Below are 19537 nucleotides of genomic sequence, written 5' to 3' on the forward strand. Positions count from 1 at the left end.
TAAGAGTACTACTGTTCTTCTCATCGCTTTTGACCTCCTCCATCTTCTTCTCTATCTCTGCAATTCTTTCTTCCATCTTTTTCGTTGGGTCTGATACTCCATCTTGTACCACCTCATCAATACAAAAAGAGGCAACATACTCATCTAGCCAGGCAAAGTATTTACAATGTCCTGTGTTGTTCTACATCAAACATGCCTACTGTTCAGCTCCAACAAGTTACCAAAATAACGCAGCAACCCAAACAAAAACGATTTCCAAAAAATTTACCTTAAAATAGGAACAACCAAAGAAAAGCCTCCTAGGGTTTTTTGAAGTTCCAGATTCGAACAAAATGGCGTATGATCCGCAATTGCACACTGGAGGAACAAATTTCTTCTTCATCCTTCTCGACGCTCCTTCCGGAATGCTTCCATCGGCAGTCATTCCACTGCCCCAACTCTCGTCACCCCCACCGCATCTTTTCTCGCGACTGAATGAAGCACCAGAATTTGCAGTTGCCATACCCACCGTTGCAGGTCCTCTCACATAGCCAGAAGATGCAAACCCTAAATCATTTCAATCATTCAAGAATGGGGGAATATTAACCCAATGCAACGACGCCGTTTGAGTTGCAGGGAGGGGGTTTTGAGTCCCTGCAACAATTCCTACTTACACGTGGCACATTCAGTTGACACCTCAGCCTCCACCTGACACGTCATCCAGGCAACCTATTAGCAACCGGTCACAGGGGTCGATTCGTTCACTTATGTCGTTGGTTGAGGATCGGGTAGAGGTTTCTGGATGATAAAGGTGTGATATGTCCCACTTTAAAATGTTCAGGGGCCGAAAAGGGTATTTACCCTAAAAATTATATATAGCTATATATGCCTCCATTGGTATATTGTCTTTGCCCTAAAGCAAATTATAAATGATTTTTTCGAAGTTTTATGTTTTAAAAAAAATTATTTTGTAAACTTAATATGCAGTAATATTTACCTTCCTAAATTTGTTTTAGTATTAAAATTTAAAAAAAAAATAGATCAATTTAATAAAAAATTAACGAGTGGTAATAATGTACTTTCTTAAATTAACCAATTAGTTAATTATTAAACTAAAACAATAAATAAAATTATCAATGTATTTTTTTATTTTCAAAAATCATTTGATATAAAAAAAGAGTATTATTCATTTGACATAAGTCCTCTATAAAATGTCCATAGTAGAACTACTCACATCCACTCATGCAGTTACTAACAAGATCTCTATCAATATTAAGACCCAACTGATAAGTCATATCCTATTAAGTAATAGACATCTCATAGGATAGGTGAAAAATATGAGACTTTAGACGACATCTCTCTACCAATACGGAGACCAATACTCAATTATGGAATGGTCTCACTCAATCATATAGATCAGGTGCTCAAAATTAGCACGTTTGAACCTTTGAGGTATATCTTCATACGCTTGTTAGGCCTTGCCTGTAAATTCTATCGCGTCCATAAGACTCTATTAAACTAAAAAAAAACTTATGTAAATTTTATGCTCAAAATAATACAAATTTTATATTCATTAAAGATATAACTTCAATGTTATACCAGTTGAAAAAATTTGACAATATATTCCTCTAGTCTAATCTATAAAGAGTGCCCTTGTAGCCTAATAATTTTTGCTCCATCAAAATAACTAAAATAAAATACTTAAAAAATTAATATCAATAGTTTTCAACTAATTTTTTTTAAAAAAATAACAATAATCAAAGTACCCTAATCTAAATAATTAACCCAAAATAAATATAACCAACAAATGGCACAAGACTATTATAACATATTTAACATAAACTAAAAATAAAAAATGAAACAATTAAAACATATAAATATACATAACAAATTTAAATGAAATATTGATCTAAATATTCTTTAAATACATTAATATTTAAAATTATCTAATATAATATAATCTAAATTAAACAACATATTATCTCAAGTAAATACACTTTATAACCATTATCTATTTTATTATTATCTAATTAATTATATTTATATTAATACTTAATCCTAATTTTTACAAAATATCTATTCTAAATATTTAAATAAAATAACATTATAAAAAATAAATAAATAAAATTTAAAAACAAAAAAATAATTTAAAAAACTTATTTGAAATTTGATGTATGCTGAGATGAGATCAGAGGAGAGGAGAGGAAAGGAAGAGAATAAATTTTGAGAGTAAATTTTTGGATTCGGGCGAGTGAAATGAAGAGGGGCCATTTTATATAACAAATTCGTCGTACAGTTAGAAGAACTTTGTTGTTTGCTTAGAACCCGTTTGAAAAGTTATTTTTTTGAGTTTTTGACATACAAAAAGTCATATTAATGTTGTTTGGTATTGTTTTTTAAATATGCTTTTAACTTCTCAAAAAATTATTTAAGAGTTTCTGAAGAAGTAAAAAAATTTAACTTCTCTTCTTCTCAAAAGCTATTTTATCACTCTTATTTATTAAAATAACTTTAAAACAAGTACTTCTATGATAAAAATTTAAATACAAAATAACTTATTTATAAGCTGCTTTTAATATAAGTTCTTATGTTTTAAGCTCTTTTTTGAAAAGAGCTTAATTAAGTTGTTTACCCAAACTGGTTCTTAAAGCTCGTCACTAAGCTAAGCAAATTTTATCTAATTTTTTAAAGTTTGTTGTTGTATTAGGCGAACTTGTTAAAATTTAGAGTAAAGTATCGTTTTTGTTCCCAACGTTTGGGGTAAGTCCTATTTGTGTCCCTAACGTTTAAATCGTCCTATTTGTATCCTTAACATTTATAAAAGTGATTCAATGTTATCCTACTATCAATTATACTAACAAATCAGATTATATTTTTCAATTATTCTTACTTGGATGTATTCATTCTCAATTAGGTCTCACTTGGATGTGGTCGATTTTAATATTATACCCACTATTTGTGTTTAGATTCAATTATGTCCTAGAAAAGTGAATTATGTAAATGTTGTAGAAATTAGTTTCAACATTTGATAAGCTATTTTTCGGAGTAGATCATCGATTCTATCCCAGATATTTGTATTCTAACTTCAAGAAGAAATTTTTAAAACTCAAACTAAAGCGCTCATGATGTATAATTGACGGCAGGATAACATTGAATCAATTTTATAAATGTTAGGATACAAATAGGACGATTTAAACGTTAGGGACACAAATAGGATTTACCCCAAACGTTGGGGACAAAAACGATACTTTACTCTAAAATTTAAAAAGAAAAAAGTGAATTGTTGATATATAATGTTAAATTAATTTGTTTATGGAATTAATTATTTTTTTATAGAAAAAATCGCTCTAAGAGATCGTGGGATTTTTTTATTTAAATATAATATTTACGAAAATGTGTAATCTGTAGTGTATTTATCTATATGCACATACATCTCATATTTCGGGTATAATGTCTAAAAACTAGTTAAAAGCACATCTCAAATATATTGTACCCGAGATATGATACATAAAATTTGAAAACGACAAATTAGGTGCACTGCAGCTGGGATACATACAATTTATAAAAAAATATTTTTTTAAATAATTAAATAAACACACTGAAACATAATTATAGTATAATATAAATCTTAAAATGTTATCTAAATTTAAAGCACTACATCAACAAAAATCTTATGATCTTATCAAAATACAAACTCAAAAATTATTAGTTAAATAATAAGTATTTTTTTATTGATACTATTATTCATAGTTGAAATTGTAAATCATAAAATGTATAAATAACCTTTGATCTCATCAATTATTAACAATTTAGTACTCTTTATATGAAGACATTAATAATTTATACACAATTTAAACAAAGTTGTTAGCACAAAAATAAATTTTATTTTTAAAAATTATTTTATTAAAAGTAATTAAATTAAATTTTATAAAATTTAAATTAATTAAGACTCTTATATAATATTTATAGTCATCGAGTATTTTTTATATTTAAAATTTTAATAATTCAAAAATAATAAAAATTAAATAATTTTATTTTTAGACAATATGTGTTATATTTTATTTTATTAATATTTTAAATATAGGTAAAATTTATCATAAAAATAAAGTAGAAATTAAACTAAATATATATTATAAAAAATATTTTATATGCTGATGATGATGATAATAAGTCTTTAAATATTAATTACAATAAAATTATGAAAAACACTGTAATGAAAAGTAGTACATCTACGAAAAAATTCATAAGTAAAATATATAAGAATAAAAGATAGATAAATATTTTTTAAAGAAAATTTTTTTAATAAATTGTATGTATCCTAAGTACAATGTCAGAAATTTTTTTATGGTTGTATCCTAGGTATAGTGCACTCGATTTGCTGTTTTTTAACTTTATGTATCATATTCCGGGCTCAAGATGTACTTTTAACTAGTTTGTAGACACTGTATTTGGGATATGAGATATCAATAATGCTTTGCATCCAAGTGATTTTCTTAACCAAGTCCATCCAAGAAGTGATTTACTCTCACGCGCCGCACCACTTACTTATAACAGAACTTCAACGTAAAGCTTCCATTCTTTAATGTAAAGCTTCCATTCTTCATTCCTCTTCAATGCAAAGCTTCCATTCTTCTCTGTTTTCACTGTGTTTTTGTCTGATTATTCTCTCTTTCTTGTTAGATTTTCATTTTCTTCTTTAGATTTGTTATTTCGTTGTGTTGTCCTCTGATTTTATTCTCTTCCTCGTCAAATTTCGATCTGCATTTACGTTGAATCGAACTATATATTATTTTTCTGAATCGAATGTATTATTCTTATCAAAACAATGAATGATTCAAGTTCAAATCAGTTGAATGAGAGCGATTTAGATTATTCTTCTGAATTGAATCAAGTGGACGAGATTTGATGATCATATTTTTTCGGTTCATTTGTTATCACACGATGGTCTTGTTATGATAATATTTTGGTTCATTATTCAACAATTTTGATTTGAATGGAATGGAATGCAATTGAATAAAGTGATAATGAATAAATTCATCCTTCTTTGCTAAAATCAGTGTTGTTTATGAATTTGAATTTAGATAGAATGCAAGAGTTTCTAAATTTGAATAATGCACATTTTTCGATTCATTTGTTATTACACAATGATCTTGTTATTATAATATTTTGGTTTACTCTTCAAAAATTTTGAATTAAATGGAATGGAATGGAATGCAATTGAATAAAGTGATAATGAATAATTTCATGTTATTTTCATCCTTTGCTAAAACCAGTATTTTTTATGAATTTGAACTTGGATAGAATGCAGGAGTTTCTGAAATCATATAATGCACAATTTTCGGTTCATTTGTTATTACACAATGGTCTTGTATATGATAATATTTCAGTTTATTTTGCAATCCAGGTGTGTTGTTGATGAATAATTTGTCCCAAAAATTGGAATGACTTTTAAGACACTTGAAGAAGCTGAAAAGTTCTACAAAGATTATCCCAAACTTGTTAGTTTCTCTACGAAAATAAGGAACACCACTCGAAAGAGAGATGAAATTAAGAATCAATTAATTACATGTAATAGAGAGAGAAAATGGAAATCCAAGATATCTCCAACTCTGACGACAAACCCCTTAGCTGGAATTAGGGGTGTTCGCGGTGCGGTTTGGTTCGGTTTTAAGGGAAAAAGTCATCCGATCCGAACGCTTAATTTATGTGCGGTGCGGTTTGGATTGGATGAATTTTTTTTGAAATCCGATCCGATCCGATCTGATTACAAGCGGTTTGGATCAGTTTGGATTTGCGGTTTTTTTAATAAAAAATATTAAATACATATAACAAGTCTCAATATCAAATTTTAAATAATCAATAATGACATAACAAGTTTTAACAATATCTTAAAAAGCTAACGATAACATAACAATAGAAATAAAATTATAGGTTAGTTAAAATAAATAAATAAATAACATTTTGAACATAAAATATTTATTAAATAATAATAATACATGAATAATAGAAAAAATGTATAACAAATTGAACATGTTATAAGTATAATTGTAAATATAATAATAAAATAATAATATTATAGCACATTGTGCGGTTTGGATTGGATTGGATCGGTTATGAAAAGTAGATCCTAAATCCGATCCAATCCAGCGGTTTGCAAAAAATAGAATCCAATCAAATCCGAATTAGTGTGGTTTTAATTGGTTTTCGGTTTGGATCAGATTGGATGAGCGGTTTAATTTGGATCAGTTTGGATTTGAACACCCCTAGCTGGAATAAACTGTCCAACCAGGATTTATGTGTGTATATATATATATATATATATATATATATATATATATATATATATATATATATATATATATATATATATATATATATATATATTGAAGGATGTTGGTATTTGGATCATTTCTAAAGTTGTTCTAAATCATTCACATCCTTGTTGTCCAGATCGAATAGAGATGCTTAAACAACACAATGAGCTAAGCATGCTTGTGCGTCGTACCATTGAAAATAACGAGAAAGCCGAAATCAGACCGAATAAAATATATCAGTCACTTATAGCAGTAGTAGGTGGTCATCATGAACTAAGTTTTATTGAAAAAAATGTAAGGAATTACATTATACGGGAAGCATAGAATGTTTCTAAACAAGATGATGCCAAAGAAGTTGGGAAGTACTTATTAAGAATGAAAGAGAAGAATCAAAATTTCTTTTTTGAGCTTAACCTTGAAGTTGATCACTCTATCAAAAATGCATTTTGGGCTGATGCAAGAAGCAGGTTTGGGTACGAGTATTTTGGTGGTGTTGTTTCATTTGATACGACTTACAACAAAAACAGGTAATTTTTTCCATTTTGATTTCGGTTCATTGTGATATACTATTCGGTTCATATGCATAACTAGTTTTGGTTCATAATGGATTTTCCTTCTGGTGTCCATTGCAAGTACAATTTGGTTTTTGGTTCTTTTGTCGGTGTGAATCATCACGATCAATCGACATTTCTTAGATGTGCTTTGATGAAAAATTAGGAGATTCAGTAATTCAAATGGTTATTTGAATGTTAGCTTCGTTGCATGGGAGGAAAGGCGCGAAAAGGGATTCTTACTGATCAATGTGCATCGATGCAAAGGGCTATTGAGACCTGTATGTCAGCAACAATTTACCGGTGGTGTATTTGGCATATCATGAAGAAGATCCCAAGTAAATTAAATGGCTACAAGCGACCCGAAAAGTTCGAACAAGAGATGAGTCATGTTGTTTGAAACTCGTTTACAAAAGATGCATTTGACAAAAATTGAAATGATTTTCTCATGAAGTATGGTGCTGGAGGTAATAAGTAGTTTTCAGGTAACCGTGGTTTCATTTGAATTAATTGATGTTATTTTTTTGGTTCAAACGGGTATAGCTTTCGGTTTATTTTCTTGTCTGATTTTTGGATTGTGTCCCATTTTGCAGAGCTATTTGAAGATCGTCATTTATGGATTTCAGTTTATCTCGATCACCACTTTTGGATCGGGATGAGAAGCAACAAAGGAGTGAGAGCATGCATAATTTTTTAAACAAGTTTATTACGCACAATAGCTCAGTGATTCAATTTGTGAAGCAATATGATAATTGCCTAGGAAGCAGAGAGCAAAGAAAGAGAGAGAATTATTTGATGCTGCAGATTTTTATACTGTGATACTGTGTGCAACAAAATCACCAATAGAGGCTCAATTTCAGCACGTGTATACTCACGAAAAGTTCAGAAAAGTTCAAGTACAATTTAGAGGAAAGGTGAATTGCATCACAAGATCAACGAAGTTTGCTCTAGGTTTTATGGCATTTGAAGTTGTAGAGCAGGTCTCTAACTCAACATTCAACAAGTTTGTTGTTACATACGATGCAATATCACGCGAAATAAAGTGCCAGTACTTATTGTTTAAGTCAAGGGGTATACCGTGCCATCATTCTCTGAGTGCCTTATATAACACCCTACCACACAGAGCTTTACGCCTAGGACGTAAATTAGGGGCGGTGAGGCGCTACGACCTCTAAAAATAAAATATGTACATAGATATAGTTGAAAGAAGTTATAACTAGGAGCCTTGAAAAAGAAGTTAAGCAAAATCGAAACAGAAATCGCGTCGCTCACGAAAGATAAGCGTAGACAGATAAGCAAGATTGAAAGGAAGGCTAAAAGACCATAAACATAGATTATAATTCTAAAATACAAATATCAAGCTCCGAACTTGACCTGCGAAGTAAAGGCCGACCAGAGTATATATATACATACATATAACCCAAAGTATCCCAGACTCGTAAAACTGACAACCTGTTTCTCCAAGTCAACCTCTAAGAGGGACAAGCATAAAATACAAGATGGAGAATCTATATACATATATAAACATAAATAAAATATAAGCCTAAGTCCCCAGAGTTCTTCGCTTCCACAGTCTCCAGAATGCTTAGTGAGGTACCTCCTGACTTGCATTTGAAAAGCAACAATATGTATGGAATGAGAACTGGAGGTTCTCAGCATAATAAAAGTGCTCACATAGTTAATATAAAAGGTCCCGGAAAAACCAGAGGCAATCCTAGAACTCCGACACTCAGATATAAACTTAAAGGAATAAACTAAACCATAAATTTGGTAAAACTCTCTAAGGTATTCAAGTCTCAATCTAACTCTAATTCTACAATTCACTTTCTGTCTCATTAAACTCTAAGCCTACAATTCACTCTCTGTCTCCTCCAATCTAATTGTGATCCAATCCTTCACTTTCCGTTTCCTCCATTCCTCCAAAACTCCGGTGCACAGACAAGCAATACATACAAAGCAAACACAAGTAGGATACAGATACAGCAGGTGGCAAATATAGCAGGTAAGCATAATAATCACATAGGCAAGCCGAATTAATGCACAATCAAACAAAACGTACATATGCATATGATGTATGCCTGCCCTATGGCTGATGAATCTCATCTGTCGGTTATATAGCCAACCCGACATGTCCTGGTAGTTAACCATTGGACAAAATACCAAACACGGAGCAAGTGGGACAACGCCGCAACCCTTGCATCTTACCTGCATACCCGGAGCAGGGGACAATCTCACCACTGCCTTTTACCCAGGCAGTGTTACAGTTCTCGACCCAGAGCAAGCAGTGACAGAACTCAGCCCTTGCATCTTACCCGAAGCCTCGAACTCTCCCGAAGCAAGTGGATAACACCACTGCATCTTACACGGCTTATTGAATCTTACCCGGAGGAAGTGGATAACACCACTGCATCTTATCCAGAGTCACAACATATACCCGGAGTGAGTGGACAACGCCACCGCTTCTTTCCTGGTCACACATATCTCATTATCATTATAATTCATTCATATTCATTCAACAATAGACTTAAAAATCAATTCTCATCAACCTTCATTCCTTATTATCACACCTCCCATTTTGTTCATCAACAATTCATACTCAAAACATAATTCATTATTTTCTAAATAAAGCAAACTCAAAACGTAATCCTTTTTGTTAATAACTCAAAATTAAATTATAAAATCCTTAAAAATCCAAATCTTTCTAAATAACCACTTCAAATGAAGCCTCCTATTTTCATAAAAATTACGGTAGCATCTCCTTTAAAACTTAGACTTTTGCCACCCCTCAAGGGTCCCAACCACCAAACCAAACACCTCTCGGTCATTCAAATCATTTTCAGTATCAGATTATTTCAAAATCAAACCAATTCCTATATTAAATCTTTTTCAAAAACCAACCAACTCTAATAGCAAACCATTTACGAAATTGAATCACACATCATATACCATTTACACAATCCATCAATAATTCATTTAGTTCATTCCTATCTTAAGGCCTTCTAGCCTAAGTTTTCACTTGACATTAAATATTAACTACGAGAAACCCAAACCATACTTTGGCCGATTACCCCTTAAACTCGGAACACTTCAAAAACCTCTCCTTTCACACCCTTGCTATCTAGATCGAGTAGAGATACTTAAACAACACAGGGAGCTAAGCGTGTTTGTGTGTTGTACCATTGAAAATGACGAGGAAACCAGAATCAGAACGAGTAAAACATATCAGTCATTTATAGCAGCAGTGGGCGATCATCGTAAACTAAGTTTTATTGAAAAAGATGTGAGGAATTATATTACAAGGGAAGTACAGAATGTTTCTGAACGAGATGAAGCCAAATAATTTGGCAAGTACTTATTAAGAATGAAAGAGAGGAATCAAAATTTCTTTTTTGAGCTTAACCTTAAAGTTGATCACTCTATCAAAAATGCATTTTGGGCCGATGCAAGAAGCAGGGATGCATATGAGTATTTTGGAGATGTTTCATTTGATACCACTTACAATACAAATAGGTATTCAGTTCACTTTGATATAGTATTCGGTTCATACGGCTAACAAATTTTGGTTCATACCTGTTGGTGTCCATTTTGCAGGTACAATCTGGTTTTTGGTTCTTTTGTGGGTGTGAATCACCACAGTCAGTCGGCACTTCTCGGATGTGCTTTGATAAAAAATGAGAATATTCAGTCATTCAAATGATTATTTGAATGTTGGCTTTGTTGCATGGCAGGAAATGCATCAAAAGGAATTCTTACCGATCAATGTGCATCAATGTAAAGGACTACTGAGAGCTGTATGCCAACAACAATTCACCGGTGATGCATTTGGCATATCATAAAGAAGATCCCAGGCAAATTAAATATATGTGTTGGCTTTTAAGGATGCAAAATGACCTTTTGTTATTTTCATCGGTTGTTGATGGTTGAGGATGCACATTACGTTCCACTCGTTATTGCTTCCATCATCATAGGTCTTTATGTTTGTGGCCCAGAGAAAGCACCTTTCTTTGAGGTCACCCGATACTTCACTCCACCTCGCAGGAGTTTGAAACTTGTCAACAAAGTGCTCGGCGGGCTGTACCTTTTGGAGTAAGGGAGTTCTATCCTCAGCAAAATTTAAGGCTGCCACAACCCCAATGTTTACAACATGCTCTACCAGGTCCTCTAAATCTTCAATTAGTATCGGGCTCTCTTGACTTTTCCCCTTCTCAACAGTTGATCCCCCCTGCTGAGTCATTATTTCTTCCTTACTCGAATCAGTAAAGCCAAGGCTGAACGATGGCGTAGGAAATTCACGCTTTACAAACAATGCTATCCTGGCAATCATCATTAATGCAATAGTGCCTTGAGGGGGTAAATGACTGCATGGTGACATATAAAATACTATAAGAATAAGAATAGGCAAAAGATATCAAAAGAGAGTTATATTGTTTAGAACTTACATTTTACAAGGAGCTGCTGGCTCTGTGGGTGTGCTTTCAGCAGGTTAATGGGGTTGTGGAGTGTTGTAGGATTATAGAAAATGTTTTAAATTAGAAAAAAAACTAATTCCACCTCAATTCACAAGAGATACACCGAAATAATAACCAAATACAGCTCTATATAAAAGAGATGTAATCCATTAAACTATGAACAAATAGACCAAAAGACAGACCGGATACACCAAAAGTATTATTCCTTATGCATTAATTATTTGTTCTTTAGATCCTTGGCTGGGAGACTTTACGGGGGTTGGTTGATTCTACAGAGGGCTTGATGCTACTGTCTCTGATGGAGGTGCACATACTTGAACTGGAAGTCTAACGAAGAGAAAAATAAAAAGTTAATAAACTTTCTTAAAATAGAAGAATAGAAGGTTAAAAGTAAGTTGGAAAACTTACATCTCGAGCGGTTCAGATTGTGAATGAGTCTCTTTCCGAAGAACGATCATTTTTTTTAGTCGAGTCATTGAATAATTCTTCTCCCCCCCAACTTGAAATCCACCAAAATCATGTCAGAATACACCTCAAACATTGAATAGAAACACAGCCTCTATTTTATGAAAATTTACATAGTTGCAGATTTTTCTTTTTTTCCTACCTTTTTTTCTTGAATAAATCATTAAAGGATTTTTTTTCTAAAAAAAATATATACAGAATCAGCAGAAGATGGTAACACAAGAATTTAAAAAAATGGCAATAGAAATAGAAATTACATGTTATCACTTGGTTTGTTTACACTATTTTGATCTGTCTGTGTTTGAAAGACAGGATCATTTTTATAACACCCTACCACACAGAGCCTTACGCTTAAGTAGTAAAGCAGAGGTGGCGAGGTATTCTGACTTCTAAAAGTAAAATATTTACATAAATATAGTTGAAAGAATTTATATCTAGGAGCCTTGGAGAATAAGCTAAACAAAAGTAAAAACAAAAAATCATATTACAGTCGCATGGATAATCGTAAAACGGATAGATAAAATCAAAAGAATGCTAAAAACATAATATACAGACCGGAGTTCCAAAATATAGATATCAAGTTCTAGACTCGACCTGTGAAGCTAAGGTCGGCCAGAGTATGTAATTACACACACACACACACACACACACACATATATATACAACCCAAAATATATAACTCAAACTACAGAATAAACACCTGTTTCTCCAAATCAACCTCTAGGAGGGACAAAATATAAAATATACATGTGAAGATTCTATATACATATATGCATAACCTAAAACAAAATATAATAGCCCAAAAGACAGTTCTTCGCTTGTAAGGAGGGTCTCCAGACGCTCAACGAGGTGTCTCTTGACCTGCATTTGAAAAATAACAGAAATATGTATGGAACGAGAACCGGTGATTCTCAGCATGGTAAAGGTGTCCGCATAGTTAATATAAAAGGTCCCGAGAAAGCCATAGGTATTCCTAGAACTTTGACACTCAGATTAATCTTAAAATTTATTCTAAATCAATAATATCGGTAATCTAACTAAGGGATCCCAACTTTGTTCTAACTCTGTACCTTCTGCCAACTCTAAACTTCCAAATCACCGGTGGAACAACCCTCTTTCACTCTTCCTCCAAGAGAGTGTCTCTCAGAAGCATACACATACATTTTAAGCAAGGAAAACACAGATAGAGGTGCAATTACAGCAAGTAGAACAAGTAGGAGATAAGCAGAGTTAAGCAATTAAGCAAACCAAAACAATACACACTCAAGCAAAACATATAAATGCACATGATGTATGCCTGTCCTATGACTAATGAGTCTCATCTGTCGATTATATAGCCAACCCGATATGTCGTGGTAGTTAACCATTGGACAGTCCCTCTGTGCACGCATCTCCAAGCTCAAAAATAATATCCATGGAGTCAAACTCTAAGTTCAATAATATAATATTCCATGGAGTCAAATTCCAAGCTCAAATATAATATTCCATGGAGTCAAACTCCAAGCTCAATAATATTTCATATATATATATATGCATGCCCATGAAGGAACCCGGAAAGTTAAAGTACCCGATCACATCTTGCAACAGAGGCTCAACAAATAGTCTCAAATATGCAAGCCATATAATAATATTTTTCTTTTTGAAATAACACTTCAAATCAAGACTCTAATTTTTATAAAAATTTTGGCAGTATCTCCTCTAAAAGTCAAACTTCTGCCACCCTTTAAGGGTCCCAACTACCAAACCAAACACCTTTCAGTCATTCAAATCATTTCCAGTATCAAATTATTTCAAAATCAAACCAATTTTGATATTAAATCTTTTTCCAAAACTAATCAACTCCAATAGCAAATCATTTACAAAAAACCAAACCACACATCATATACTATATACACAATCCATTAATAATTCATTCAGTTCATTCCTATCTTAAGGTCTTCTAGCCTAAGTTTTCACGTGACATTAAATATTAACTACGAAAAACCAAAACCATACATTCGTAGTTTCCTCCCTAACCTCGGAACACCTAAAAAATCTCTCCTTTCACAAGCTCCAAACTTCCAACTGTCAATTTCTCAAGCTTAATCACCCGAATTTTATTTCAAACTGCCCAATTGAACTCCAAATCAACAAGAACACAATCTAATTTACAAAATATCACTATAATCATCATAGGGTTCACTAATTCATTGATTCACAAGGATTCAAATTTTTTTTTACCTTACCCATGGATCAATTGGACAAAACCCATTGATTACCCACTTTTAAGGAAATTATTCAATTCCTCGATACCCAAACTCAAAATTATTTTATTTTCTTAAACCATCAAAATTATTCAATTCCTCGATACCCAAACTCAAAATTTACGAAATTGAGAAGAGGAAGAACTGGGTGAGAAATGTAAATTTCTTACCACTTTGTATAGAATTGAAGAGAATTCCGAGAGGAACATGTAGCCTCTGACAGCTCGTCAAACGGAGCTCCAGATTGAAAGTTACATGAAATTAAAATTGGAAACGAGGGTTACGATGTTTCATCTCCTTCTCCTCTCATTCAGCGTATTTCTTGAATTTTAAAGGGGAGGAAAGGCTGAATCAAAGTTTTAAATGTGAATTTGGTTATGAGCTTGGGCCCAGTTTATCTGGTTCGGCCCGCTGGCCTGGTTTTGAGCCAAAATCTTTAAAATTAGTGTCAAAATTCGTATTTTAATATTTCTACTCTCCTAGATTATAAAAATTCAATTGCCTAATTTTATTTTGAATAATAATTAATTTATTAGTTAATTATTTATTAATTTCACGAGGTTTACAATTTTCACTTCCCAAGTTTACCTCCGGCATTCCAAAAATCAAATAAACATCATTCAGTAAAACAAACTATTTAATTATATCAGGTTCTACGAAATTTTATCAAATAAAAGATCTTACGTTTGGAAAAAATCATAGTGAGCTTTCTTGGAGGGGAGCCCAGCTTCCGGTATGTCTGCTTTTTTTTTCCTGCATCCTGAAAAAGCAAAAACAATCACCGGCAACAAAAACACATTAAAATTGGCAATATACACCAAAAATCAGCATACCCTTGTACAACCTTTTCATTTGCTTTTTTATTTTTTGATTCTCTAAAAAATTCTTGTATTTCTTCATCAGTTCTAACATCAGTTATGACAGTACATGCAAAAGAATATGTTAACAAACAAAATTTTGATGAAAAAGAGTAAGATAGCTTTACAATGTATCTTACACATCATCGGATTCAGTTTCTTTTTCAGAAGATGAATCCTCAATAATGTGCTTTCTTTTTCTGAATTGCATCCTGGAAATCAAAGAAGTATCAATCAGACAAACACAACAAAATTGGTAAAATACCCCCGAAAGCAATGCATACTTTTTTGGTAGAGTCTGAACTTTTTTCTTTGATTTTTCTTTTATTATTCGCTCCGATTCTTCACTTGTGACAATAAATTAGAAACACTCTATTAATACATAAAATTTTCTTATAAACAAAAAACATAGCAATGTAATGACAATTTCAGAATCTTACTCATCATCAGATCCACTTTGGCTTTTCAAAGACAAATCCTCAACAATCTGCTTCTTCTTTTTGGATACCATTCTGAATAGCAAACAATCATTAGCAAAAAACGCAGTAAAATGACAAAATACACTGAAAAATATTACTTTTTTATTTTTCTAGTTGGTTGTTTTCTTTTTTTTGGTGGCTCCTCTGAGTCTTGTTCAAAATCATATTCAGAGGAAGTAGCAGTATCACTCTCCGATGAAATATCCTTTTTTTGTGTTTTTTTCTTCTTTTTCCTTCTTTTCTTCCTTTTTATTGTCGTCAATTTCTGTTTCAGCTCTACCCTTTTGACGATGCCGTGAAACAGACAAAACATTAGTTTACATCATGTACATAAAATAAATACACCCAAATTAGATAAAGAATTCTGTTCAGTTACCATATGTCCCTTAGTTTCAGTTTTGATCCTCTAAAGCAGTAACTCCCTAGTCCAGTGCCTCACCCAGGGCGGTCGAGGGATTGCATCTGCATTCTTGTTTTTGTGTTTTGATTTATGAAAGTATACAACCATCAAGGCATAGAGGCAGCCATAAATGGATTTTTTCTTTTTCAAGTGCTGGTCACTTATGCCCTTGATGAGGAATTTGAGGACATGGCCACCCCAATTCCACTCTCTTATGGTGTCCACACGAAAAATTGGAGGCATGTGGACGGGAGAAACCTTGTTTATCGTTGTCGGCAACAAGAACGCCATTTGAATATAGAGGATGAACACCTTCTTGAACATAAGCCGATCTTCATCAGTGTCAATACCAATATCCATCATCAAATCCATCAGATTCTTCAATGTTTTGCCTTGGAACGTTCTATAAAATTTTTTATCCTCCTCAGATAACTCTTTAAAATTAACTTTGTCTGGAAATAGGTCTCCTACAAAAGCAGCAAAACAAAATCACTAATTACACTCCAATTCAGTTGAAATATACTGAAATACCAGCCATATACACCTTTATTTATTTTTTTATTACATGAGATAATATGAGTTCAAAAGAATAGATTAAAAAGAATGCAAGTATAGAGGTTTTGTGTAATCAGTTACCAGATGCATTCAAGCCAAGGGCAGCTTCTATCTTTTTTTTGTTGATGATCAACACACCATACTGGGTGTCCAATCTGTTTCTTACCACATCAAAGGAATATGCCAACCCCTTCAAAAGTTTATGCGGCAGATTCATTAGAGGAATGTGCATCAAACCATCAAATCCTAATTCCTGGACGATGGCCTTCTTTTCTTCGCTCATGTTTTGGAACTTTTCATTCAATAGTTTTGTCGAGCATCTCAAATCTTTGGTTTTCTGTAAATAAATGAAATGAGAATCATTTAAATAAGCTATATTTATACAAGAAAAAATTGAGTTAGTCTAAGATATATGTGCTTACATTGTGTTTTTTTGCAGCAGGGTTCTTGCTTGCCATTTTTACTGTAAGGAATAAAAAATATGGTTAATAGATAAAAATATCACCAGTTACACTCGAATTTCCTTGATATACACCCAAAAAACTAACCATATACACCTCTATTATTTTTTAGATTACATGACATAATATGACTCCGAAATGATATTCAAGTCAACCAAACATGCATAAAATGACACCAGAAACACAAAGACAATATTCTATTTCTAGTTACACTAGGTATAGGACATCACCAGTTACACTCAAATTTGCTTGATATATACCGAAATACCAGCCACATACACCTGATGAACAGAATTTTTTTATGGTAAAGAATTTCTCAAATGAAATCTCGTTGCAAGTATAGTTCTAAACCAACAAATAATTCCCCAATCAAAAATTTGGTTGTCACAAGAATAAACTCCAATAAAAATAACCGAAGTATTCAAACCTCGGGTCGTCTCTCAAGGAATTGCAGGGTAGTGTGCTCAATTATTGGTTATGAGTTGTATATTTTGGGGTTTTGAATAAGAGGCAAGAAACAAAAATGGCAAGAAAGTAAATGAAACTTAAATGATAAAAGGTATTGGCAAGGGTTGGTGGTTAAGGATCTCTATCCTTGTCACTAACCACAATATAATAATTGCAAGGATCAATCCCATTAAGTCATCCTCTAACAAATGAAGGAAAGTCAAATGAGATATATCAATCCTAGTCCATAAGTCCTAGCCACTCACTAATTGACTTAGTGAAAGCTAGAGTCAATGGCTACCAACTATCAAATACTTGAACATTAGTAACTCAAGAGTTCCTAAGTTACCATCCCAAGCCAAGAACACAAAAATCTACTCTAACATCCTTCCAAGCATTTTGTCAAACACTTGGAAGGCATAAAAGGAAAGCAAAATAAAATTACAAGAAATTTAAATCTACAACTACTAATTGCAAGGAAATTAACAACAACAAATAATTAAACAATAAAAGAAATCAAACATGAATTGCATAAAAGGAAAATAAAAAGAATAAGAGTGTATCAACAACAAAGTGAACAAAATAAGAGATGACAACAAAGGATACAAGAAACAAGATGTAACAACAAAGAATTGAAAGGGAAAGTAGATGAAAACAAGAATTAAAACCTAAATCTAAGAAGATCTACCCTAATTCTAACCTAAATTCTCTTCTCTCTCTAGAATTCTAGCCTAAAACATGGTGAAAACTCTACTATGACTACTTGGTTCATCCCCCTTCAATCCTTGGGTTCAATAGCATCAAAATTGAGTTAGAAATGGGCCTGGGAAGCCCAGAAATCGCCCTCGGCGTTTTCACTTTAATGAAGTCACGTGTGAGCATCGACGCGCACGCATGGGTCACGCATACGCCTTGATGGCATTTTCTATCCACGTGTACGCGTCGCCATACAACTTCATCTTCTACGCGTGCGCGTGTGCTGCGCGTGCACGTCGATTGATGCACTCCAAATCCTTGGTTTTCCATGCATTCTCCTCTTTGTATGCTTTTCTCTTCATTCACTCAATCCAATCTTTGCCTTCTAAACCTGAAATCACTTAGCACCATAGTTATCAGAACCGAACCGGTGATCGAACCGATCAGGTTATTGGGTTACTGGGTCATTGGTTTAATCGGGGAGTGATTGGTTGAACCGATTGACCCAGTCCTATGTAAATAAAAAATAAAATATAGTCAAAAATTTATAATTAAAAATTTAAAATACATATTTTTACTAATATTTTAAAGGCTAAATTATATAGTTGATCCCTATGCTTTTAGTGAAATTGCAAATTGGTCCCTAGACTTTAAAAGTTTGTAATTGGGTCCCTAAAGAGAATTAAAATTTGCAATTTAGTCTCCGCCATTCAGAAGTGTTTGATTATATTCTGTTAAAATAGAGAATATGCTAAGAATATTCTGTTAAATCAAACACTTTTTGAACAGCATGGACTAAATTGCAAATTTTAATCCTTTTAGGGGACCCAATTATAAACTTTTAAAGTGTAGGAACCAATTTGTAATTTTATCGAAAGTATAGGACCAACTGTGTAATTTAACCTATTTTAAAAATATCTAGCTATTCTAAATAATATGGAACAGAAATAATAAGTATTTTGTTAATTTTACTCTATCATAAATATTTTTATTTTATTTTTATATTAAAATAACTATTATTTTCGAATTTTAATAATTTATTAATTAGCTTATATCTATTATACTATTATATACTACAAGTATTTATTGAAAAATAATATTAATAGATATTATATAATTATGAAAAGAAAATAATAAGTGACTTTATAATTACTGTTAAATAAAAATAAAATTAATTTAAGAATGAGTGAGCTTATAATTAAAATTAAAATAACTTAAATAGAAGTAAATTATTTGTTGAAAGATATCAATATATATTTTAATTTGTATATATATTAGTAACAAGCAAGTTAGCCTGGTGGTTAATGTTACTGTCTATAACCTTGAGGGAGTGAATTAAATTTAGCTATTTTAAGATCTAAAAAGCATGTTTTCACACTTAAGTACAATTCAAGGAAGAATAACAAAACCATGCTATTTCACTGAATAAATGTGGGAAAATGTGATAAAATCCCCCAAATTAAGCATGGGGTTTATCAACCTCCCCACACTTACACAATAGCATGTCCTCATGCTATACCAATAAGGACAAGAAAAGGGGTATAAACATTTATTCAATGCAAATAACCTAAACACATCTATCTATATGAATGCAAACTACCTAAATGCAACCTATCCAAGT

The sequence above is a fragment of the Arachis ipaensis genome, chromosome B4 (genome assembly GCF_059453495.1).
Source record: "Arachis ipaensis isolate K30076 ecotype BB chromosome B4, ASM5945349v1, whole genome shotgun sequence".
In the NCBI taxonomy this organism is placed as follows: Eukaryota; Viridiplantae; Streptophyta; class Magnoliopsida; order Fabales; family Fabaceae; genus Arachis; species Arachis ipaensis.